The following is a 10,396-nucleotide window of genomic DNA, read 5'->3' on the forward strand; positions in this document are numbered from 1 at the left end:
GAAACAGGCCATTTGGCCCAAAAGGTCCACAGCGTTCCTCCGAAGAGTATCCCACCCAGACCCATTCCCCTACCCTATTACTCTACATTTCTCCTGACTAATGCACCTAACCTACACATCCCTGAATATTATGGGAAATGTAGCTTGGCCAATTCAACTAACCTGCAGATCTTTGTATTGCAGGAGATAGGGGTTAAAGAGTAAATAACAGCCAGGGACAGAACCCAAAGAGAGACTTGAACATTTGGAAAGACAAAGGAGTGGATTACGTTCTGGCTGGGGGGGTGCATAGCTGTTAATGGAGGGGACAGGAACCTGTGTCTGGCAGCATCTCAGTGGAGGTGGCGGAAATGGCGACTGATGATCTACGTTCTGCTGCAAAAACAAACCCCGAACTTCCAGCTGCCTGCCACTTTAACACACGAGCCTGTTCCCTGGCCAACATCTCTGTCTAACGCTTACTGCTGTGTTCCAGTAAAGCCTGAACATACCAAATTGCCCCGTTTTTCAAGGACTGCAATTTCCCCTCCCACGTAGTCAATACAATCGAATGTGTTTCCTCCACTTCCCGCACCTCTGTCTTTGAAATCCACACTTCCAACTGCAAGGATAGAACCCTCCCCAAATCCTTACCATCCACCCAGATAAAACACATCATCCTCTGCCATTTCCACCACCTACAATCAAACTCCACCACCAGATTCTTCAGGGGTTTGACAGGATAAATAGTGAGAGGATATTTCCCATCACGGAATCAAGGGTTCCGTTTCAGATTCATCAAGTTTAAGGCGACACCGACGCGGGTAAGGGGTTTCAGTAGCAATGGAGCTGGGGTGAGGCGACAAACAACGTTCAAGAGATTGGAATTCCTGATGTTTTTGATTGTGTAGATGTCTGATCAGAAGGTCAGCTTGGGGTCAGATATGAGAGGAATATTGTGAAGAGTGTAGTTCTACCTCAGACAGTTCCCAGTGAGAGGGAGGAGCTCAGCAATAAGGGAAAGGAATTTGTAAGGCAATGGGTTTAACCAGTACAATGTTTCATTGGAGGAAACTGCAGCTAATCAAGTAGTGGGAATGTGGTAAGCAGTTTGATAACTGAGTAACATTGGAGTAATGGAGAGGGATGATGGGGAGGGAGAGCTGGGCATCGTCAGTGTACATGTGAAACCTAACACGGTGCTTTTGCACAATGACACTTCCTGGTATTGTATGTGAGATACAGGAGGGACCAAGGACACCAAATGCAAGAAATTCAGAAAGGAGTTGGAGAGTGGAGATGGAGCAGGATTTTGGAAGAGAAGGGCAAAACCAGAAAAGACAGAACAAGGAACAATATCTGTGAATCGGTGAGGGGGACTGATAAGGAGGAGGAGGAAAGAGAGTTGGAAAGTCTGTAGTTTAGTTAGATTAGAGTAAAGGGTCAAGATGAGCTCTGATAAGGCTTGACATGAGATTGGACAAAGATGTAAGTTTAGGACAAAAACCAGGAACACTACGTGATGCACTTTGACTCAGTGGGTTAGTGGGAGGGAGGGAAGCAGCAGATCGGATTATCTCAGTCTTAGTGACAGAGAAACTACATGTGCTCCAAACTCTTGTTATTGGAGAGAATGTTGGAGGAGACAGGACGATGGACAGTGTTTCACAAAGAAACAAAACCTGGGTAAGTGATATTTGAAGTGAGTGAACAAACCTGATGTATTTAACTTTTATCCAGAATATTAAAACAAACGACTGAAGTCCTGGTTCGAATCCCATCTTGGCAGATGGTGGAGTCTGAATTCAAGAAAAAAATAACTGGAATTAGGAATTTCCTGATCTCCATGGAACCATTGTCAATGGCGAAAAAAGCCCTGCCAACCCGACAGTCGCCCAACAAGCTACTCACTGTATTAATCACTGCAAAGTCTCAACAAAGGAATGAAACTGGATAGACCGCTTGGTATCTATCAAGGCACCATTTAATACAACCACAGAATCAGCCCTCTCGATGGTGCAACGTCCTCCTCACTAACATCTGGATTTTGGGGCCAAAATGTGCAGAGCTGTCTCACAGACCAATCAAGGGATAGCCTGACATAGTCATACTCACAGAGTAACCCCTTACAGACAATGACCAGACACCACCATCACCATCCCTAGATAGAGTGTGGGGTGATGGAAAAGCACAACAGGTCAGGCAGCATCCGAGGAGAAGGAGAATCGACGTTTCGAGCCTAAGCCCTTCATCACCCTGATCTGCTGTGCTTTTCCAGCACCACACTCTCGACTCTGATCTCCAGCATCTGCAGTCTTCACTTTCTCCTAAAATCTCTGGATATGTCCTGTCCCACCGGCAGGACAGACCAGGCAGAGGTGGTGGCACAGTGGTGTACAGACAGGGAGGATTTGCCCTGGGAGTACTCAGCATTGACTCCGGTGACCAGGAAGTATCATGGCTCCTGCTGATTACCACGTACCGTCCTCCCTTGGAGGATGAATCACTTCTCCTTCATGTTCAACAACATTTGGAGGAAGCACTGAGGCAATAAAATGGCGTCAAATGTACTCTGGGTACAGGATTTCAATGTCCACAATCGAGACTAACTCTGCAACAGAATTACTGACTGAGCTGGTCAGGTCCTAAAGAATATAGCTGCTCAACTGAGTCTGCAGCGGGTGCTGAGGGAACCAACAATAGGGGAAAACATACTTGATCTCATTGTTATGAATTGACCAGCTGCAGATATATCTGTCCATGACAGTATTGGTAAGAGCGACCATCACACATTCCTTTTGGAGACAGAAGTCTTGCCTTAAAGTTGAGAAAAACCTCCATTGTGTTGAGTGACACTATCACCGTTCTAAACGGGATAGACTTTGAAGAGATGTAGGATCTCAAACTGGGTATCTCTGAGGCACTGTGGGACATCAACAGCAGCAGAACTGTACTCCAGCACAATCTATAATCTCATGGGTTTGTAAATCCCGCTCTCACCCATCACAATGTACAGTAAAGGAGGGCATGCCAAGAGCAGCACCAGGCATACCTAAAAATGAAGTGCCAACCTGGTGAATCTACCAAACAGGACTATCTGCATTTCAAACAGCATCAGCAGCAAGCAACAGAGCTAAGTGATCCTACATCCAATGGAACAAATCGGAGCTCTGCAGTTCTGCCATACCCAGTTGTGAACGGTGATGGACAATTAAACAACTCACTGGAGGAAGCATCACAGATATCTCCACCCTTACTGATGGAGGGGCCTCATACATCCATTCACCAGATAAGACGACAGCATTTGCAGCAATCTGCAGCCAGACGTGTCAAGTGGATGATCCATCTTAGCCTTCTCCAGTGGTTTCCAACATCACAGATGTGAGTTTTAAGCCAGTTCGATTCAGTTTGAATAACATCAAGAAATGGTTAAGTAGTGCAAAGGCTATGGGCCCTGCCAATATTCTGGCAATAATACTGATGGCTTGTGCTCCAGAACTTGCCACCCACCAAGCCAAGTACCCCTCCAGCACTGACATCGACCAACAATGTAGAACAGGGATGTTCAACACAAAAAACAAAGGGCAATCCAACCCAGACAATTTCTTTCTATCAGTCCATACTCGATCAGCAGTAAAGTGATGGAAGACGTCATCAACAGGGCTATCAACCAGCAGCTGAGCGGCACTCATTTTAGGCTCCACCAGGGCCACTCAGCTCCCAATTGTGATACTGCCCTGATTCACAACCTGACAACCAGCTGAATCCCAGAGGTGAGGAGAGTGTGATAGCTCAGTCCCAAGTCCAAGACCACTATTACTAGCTGACTCCACCCTCATCTCAGCTCATAAACTCTCATCTGCCTTGTATTATCTCCAGACTTCATTATCCAACCACACTCCTGGCCAGCTTCCCACATTCAACCTCCCTGTAATCGCAAGAAAACCTAAATCTCTGCTGCCCAAGTACTCCCTTGTACCAAAAATTGTTGATCAATAAAAAGGCTCCTATTCATAATCAACAACATAGAGCTACCGCGATGTACAGCATGGAAACAGACCCTTCAATCCAACCCATCCATGCCAACCAGATATCCCAATCTAGTCTCACCTGTCAGCACCCGGCCCACATCCTCCAATTTAAAATTCTCACCCTTGATTTAATTCCTAGCTCGCTGCATCACACACCCTTTGAGACCTCGACAACCCATTCTGTTCGAGACTCCCAACGATTTGTTAAATCATTATTTCACCTGTGTGGCTGTTTCTACAGTTGCTAAAGCAACAAGGTCTGAAATTCGCAGTCCAAACCTCACAGATCTGTTTTCCTCCTTTCAGACTTTCCTCAAAACCTGCTTATTTGGCAATGGTTTTGGTCACCTGACCTAATATCATCCTTCTCTGGCCTCATGTCTAAAGTTCCCAATAATATTTTTGTGAAATTATAAGCATGTTCTTGATTTGGACATTATCTTCAAATCATCACTGTTGCTGTAATGAATACTCTGTAATGTCTCTGACCCAACCACATTGTGGGAGCACCTTCACCACACAAACTGCAGCTGTACAAGAAAGCCAAACATCACCCTCTCCACAGGCAACAGGGCTTTGGCATTAATCACTGGTATCTGTGGAAGGAGGAACACAGTTGATGTTTCAGGGAGTGCAAAACAGATTACAGGGAATGAAAATGGTGCAGAATTTGATAGTCAGAAACGGAAGGAAAATACACGTGCTTATTGAAAAAAAGAATTCTTGACTGTCAAAGTTTTTCTAGAAAAAAATAATCTGATAATAGAGCAGCACATGGTCAGGGGCTGGGCAGCAGTGAAAAATTAACTTACAAGAATCTCTGATAAAGTAATAGTAAAATACTAAACAGACCAAAAATACACTTATTGTTCAAGACTGAGGAAGCTAGTTTTGACAAAGTGGCCATGAGGGAGCCCAGGGGTGAATCAGAGCAATATTAGCTGTTATGATCCCACAGTCATAGAGCTGTCTCGCACCGACACATACCCTTCGGTTTAACTCATCCATACCAACCAGATAGCCTAACCTAATCTATTCCCATTTGCCAACACTTGGCCCATATCCCTGTAAACGCTTCCTAATCATATCATGTATCTATTTAGAGGCCTTTAACATGTTTTAATTGTACCAGCCTTCACTACTTCCTCTGGCAGCTCATTCCACCCACTGCATTAAAGAGTTGGCCTTTAGGCCCCTTTGAAATTTTTCCCCGTTCACCCTAAAGCAATGCCCTCTACATCTGGACACCACTACCCGAGGAAAAACACCTTGTTCATTTACCCTATCCATGCCCCTCATGATTGTATAAACCTCCATAACATTACCGCTCAGCCTATGGTAGTCCGGAAAAACAGCCTCAGCCTTTCATGCCTCACCCTGTAGCACATCCTCCAAACCTCGCAACATCCTTGTAAATCTTTTTTTGAAACCTTTCAACTTTAACAGCACCCTTCTGATAGGAGGCAGGCCAGAGTTGCACACAATATTCCAAAGTGGCCTAACCAATGTCCTGTACAGCAACATGACCTCCCACATCCTATATTCGATGCTGTAACCAATAAAGGAAAATATACTGAACACCTCAGTGGGTGGCACGGTGGCAGAGTGGTTAGCACTGCTGCCTCACAGCGCCAGAGATCCGGGTTCAATTCCCGCCTCAGGCGACTGACTGTGTGGAGTTTGCACGTTCTCCCCGTGTCTGCGTGGGTTTCCTCCGGGTGCTCCGGCTTCCTCCCATAGTCCAAAGATGTGCAGGTTAGGTGAATTGGCTATGCTAAATTGCCCGTAGTGTTAGGTAAGGGGTAGATGTAGGGGTATGGGTGGGTTGCGCTTCGGCGGGGCGGTGTGGACTTGTTGGGCCGAAGGGCCTGTTTCCACACTGTAAGTAATCTAATCTAATCTAAAAACCTCCTTCACTATCCTATCCATGTGCAACTTGACTGGCAATGAACTATTGTTAGAAATGGGGAAAAGTGTTGTTTTTGCAGATATAGAAAAAGGGGTACAGCAAGAGAACTATTAACTCTATAAGTATTTAGGGAAGAGAATCTATAATTATGGTTAATTAAATACTAATTTTTGTGTGTAATTATTATAAGTTTCAAATAAGTTCAATGTTTAAAATAAAGTTCAAATCAGTTTTGTTTAAAACTTGTGTTTTCAGCAAAACGCTGACATAACCAAAATGCTTGAGCTATACAAGACAATGAAATATGCAGGGATGGAATGTGCCAGGAGAGTTGATACAAAATGTTGAACCAGATCATGATGTACCTATGGATAATGGTCAATGGACAAGTGAGAAGGAACATCAAGATAGCGGTTTAGCCTTGTGTCAGCACTTACAGAGGGGAAAGTTGCCAACTTGGAGAGAAGGGGGCAATAAGGGTGGAGCATAGCTAGGCATTAATAGAAATCAATAAAAAAAGATTGGGTAGTATAGGAGCCAGTCATAGTCGGTAGAGATGACCTCACGCAACTCAAAGATACAACTGGTGTAGTAATTTGAATTTTTCCTCACTTCAATTGTTCTGTACAACTGGAGTCAGATTCTTGCAAGATCGTAGAATAAATGGGTCTCGTTTCCAGTTTTGGTGGTCTCGTCTAAATTTTATTGATTTTGTTTTTAACACTATGAACCTGCAGTCCAAGGTCTCTTTGTTCTGCAAGATTCTCCAGGGCCTTGCCATTTAGTGTATAAGTCCTGCCCTGATTTGCTTTTCCAAAATGCAGCACCTCACATTTATCTAAATTAAACCCCATCTGATCAATATCCCATTGCACTCTGAGGTAACCTTCTTCCCTGTCCACAATACCTCCAATTTTGTATGACCTGCAAACTTATTTACTATACCTCCTATGTTGACATCCAAATCATTTAATTGAATGACGAAACAAATCCAGAAATAAACACCCATCTCTCTAGGTTTGATTATGCTCTGTGTAAATCCTGCCCTATGACTTTTACCAGAGAAACGCTGCCCCTTTGCCCCCTACAAAGATGGCGGCTCCGCACGTGTCCAGTGAATCGTTGCCCCGAATAAAGATGGCGGCGCTCACTCAGCCCTGAAGCTGCGCTGAGGCAATTCCCCGTTGACTGCAAACACGGGACTGGGACGTTCAAATTTGTGTTTTCCGACGTGCACAATTTGTTTATAAAACTTCGCCTCTCATAGGAACACAGTTTATTTCTTTCCTTACCGTATCCTTTCGCTCCATAACTTCCCGAGTATTCATTACATCGACTCTGCGCCGCGCGTAAGGGTGATCACGTGGTTTAGTCCAGTTCCGCCCATCATTCACTTTGATTGGTTGGAGGACCAACCGCCCAGCCAGGACCTCCAGCTCCGCCCACCGTCCTTCCATTGGTCCCGTGCTGACATCAATCACCCGGGGTCCCTTTGTTGGCAAGAGCATGCGCAGTGCATCCTGCTTGAGCTGATATGTTGGGTAATGTGATGGGAGAGTTTACTGAGGGGAACAATTGGAGAAAGTGAGGACTGCAGATGCTGGAGATCAGAGCTGAAAAATGTGTTGCTGGAAAAGCGCAGCAGGTCAGGCAGCATCCAAGGAGCGGGAGAATCAACGTTTCGTGCATTTCCCCTCCCCCCACCTTATATCAGCCCCAACCATTTCCCCGCACGCACCTTATCTCAGTCCCAACCCTCAGACTCAGCACCGCCTTCTTGACCTACAATCTTCTTGCTGACCTCTCCACGCCCACCCCCTCTCCAGCCTATCACACTCACCTTGACCTCCTTCCACCTATCGCACTCCCAATGCCCCTCCCCCAAGTACCTCCTCCCTACCCTTTATCTTAGCCTACTTGGCCCACCAGCCTCATTCCTGAAGAAGGGCTTATGCCCAAAACGTCGATTCTCCTGCTCCTTGGATGCTGCTTGACCTGCTGTGCTTTTGCAGCAACACACTTTTCTGCTCTGAAGGGAAGAATTCCCTTTGTGTGAGCTCTGCAGTAGATTTCCTTTATTCATGGAGGGAATTCCCTTCCTACTCATGTCTGTATCGCTGTGATTGATGAATCAATGCCATCTGAATCAGTACATAAACACCCCATTTTCACAACATCTGAGATCTTTAGCACATTGTATCATGCTCTTCTTTGGAGACAAAAAGCATGAAATGGAGGCTCAAGGAATCAGAGCATGAGTACGGCATTCATCCCCTTCAGCTTGTTTCCCCCATTCTGTCAGATCATGGCTGGGCCAACCCAGGCCTCAACACCTCTTTTATGCTTGATTCGCATGGCCCTCAACTGCTCAATGTTTCAAAAATGTATCTGCCCTCTTTTAAAATAATTTGAGATAGAATCTGACCTTAGTGGTGGGAAAGATGCTGCAGTCTATGATAAAGGATGAAATTACGGCAGATCTGGATAGTAGTAAAAGGATAGGACAGAGTCAGCATGGATTTATGAAGGGGAAATCATGCTTGACTAATCTTCTTGAATTTTTTGAGGATGTAACTCTGAAGATGGACGAGGGAGATCCAGTAGATGTAGTATACCTGGACTTTCAGAAAGCTTTTGATAAAGTCCCACATCGGAGGTTAGTGAGCAAAGTTAGGGTGCATGGTATTGGGGGCAAAGTACTAGACTGGATTGAAAATTGGTTGGCTGATAGGAAACAAGGGTACATAGAACATAGAACATAGAACAATACAGCACAGAACCGGCCCTTTGGCCCACCATGTTGTGCTGAACTTCTAACCTAGATTAAGCACCCATCCATGTACCTATCCAAATGACGCTTAAAGGTCACCAATGATTCTGACTCTACCACTCCCACGGGCAGCGCATTCCATGCCACCACCACTCTCTGGGTAAAGAACCCACCCCTGACATCTCCCCTATACCTTCCACCCTTCACCTTAAATTTATGTCCCCTTGTAACACTCTGTTGTACCCGGGGAAAAAGTATCTGACTGTCTACTCTATCTATTCCTCTGATCATCTTATAAACCTCGATCAAGTCACCCCTCATCCTCATCCTTCGCCGTTCCAACGAGAAAAGGCCGAGAACTCTCAACCTATCCTCGTACGACCTACTCTCCATTCCAGGCAACATCCTGGTAAATCTTCTCTGCACCCTCTCCAAAGCTTCCACATCTTTCCTAAAGTGAGGCGACCAGAACTGCACACAGTACTCCAACTGTGGCCTAACCAAAGTCCTGTACAGCTGCAACATCACTTCACGACTCTTGAATTCAATCCCTCTGCTAATGAACGATAATACTCCATAGGCCTTCTTACAAACTCTATCCACTTGAGTGGCAACTTTCAAAGATCTATGTACATAGACCCCAAGATCCCTCTGTTCCTCCACCTGACTAAGAACCCTACCATTAACCCTGTATTCCGCATTCTTATTTGTTCTTCCAAAATGGACAACCTCACACTTGGCAGGGTTGAACTCCATCTGCCAATCCTCAGCCCAGCTCTGCATCATATCTAAGTCCCTTTGCAAATGACAAATGCCCTCCTCACTGTCCACAACTCCACCTATCTTCGTATCATCTGCAAATTTACTGACCCACCCTTCGACTCCCTCATCTAAGTCATTAATAAAAATTACAAACAGCAGAGGACCCAGAACTGATCCCTGTGGAACTCCACTTGTAACTGGGCTCCAGGCTGAATATTTACCATCTACCACCACTCTCTGCCTTCTACCGGTTAGCCAGTTTTCTATCCAATTGGCCAAATTTCCCTCTATCCCATGCCTCCTGACTTTCCGCATAAGCCTACCATGGGGAACCTTATCAAATGCCTTACTAAAATCCATGTACACTACATCGACTGCTCTACCCTCATCCACATGCTTGGTCATCTCCTCGAAGAATTCAATAAGACTTGTAAGGCAAGACCTACCCTTCACAAATCCGTGCTGGCTGTCCCTAATCAAGCAGTGTCTTTCCAGATACTCATAAATCCTATCCCTCAGTACCCTTTCCATTACTTTGCCTACCACAGAAGTAAGACTAACTGGCCTGTAATTGGGGTTATCCCTATTCCCTTTTTTGAACAGGGGCACAACATTCGCTACTCTCCAGTCCCCTGGTACCACCCCCGTTGCCAGTGAAGACGAGAAGATCATTGCCAACGGTACTGCAATTTCCTCTCTTGCTTCCCACATAATTCTAGGATATATCCCGTCAGGCCAGGGGGACTTGTCTATCCTCAAGTTGTTCAAAATGTCCAACACATCTTCCTTCCTAACAGGTATCTCTTTTAGCTTAACAGTCCATTTCACACTCTCCTCTTCAACAATACGGTCCCTCTCGTTCGTAAATACTGATGAGAAGTACTTGTTCAAGACCTCTCCTGTCTCTTCCGACTCAATACACAGTCTCCCACTACTGTCCTTGAT

The 10,396-nt window shown here is 45.4% G+C and overlaps 1 long non-coding RNA gene across 3 annotated transcripts in view; it reads right to left on the reverse strand.

Moving 5' to 3' along the window:
- The window catches only part of LOC140471887 (uncharacterized), a 30,636-nt gene extending 23,340 nt beyond the window's left edge, over positions 1-7,296 (reverse strand). For all 3 annotated transcript variants that reach the window (XR_011957241.1, XR_011957240.1, XR_011957242.1), the window contains exons 1-2: positions 7,212-7,296; positions 1,696-1,778 (exon numbers count right to left, since the gene is read on the reverse strand). This is a non-coding gene — a long non-coding RNA (uncharacterized lncRNA). The remainder of the gene's footprint in view (positions 1-1,695; positions 1,779-7,211) is intronic.
- Between the last annotated feature and the right edge of the window lie 3,100 nt (positions 7,297-10,396).

Source organism: Chiloscyllium punctatum, unplaced genomic scaffold (assembly GCF_047496795.1).
Source record: "Chiloscyllium punctatum isolate Juve2018m unplaced genomic scaffold, sChiPun1.3 scaffold_187, whole genome shotgun sequence".
NCBI lineage: Eukaryota > Metazoa > Chordata > Chondrichthyes > Orectolobiformes > Hemiscylliidae > Chiloscyllium > Chiloscyllium punctatum.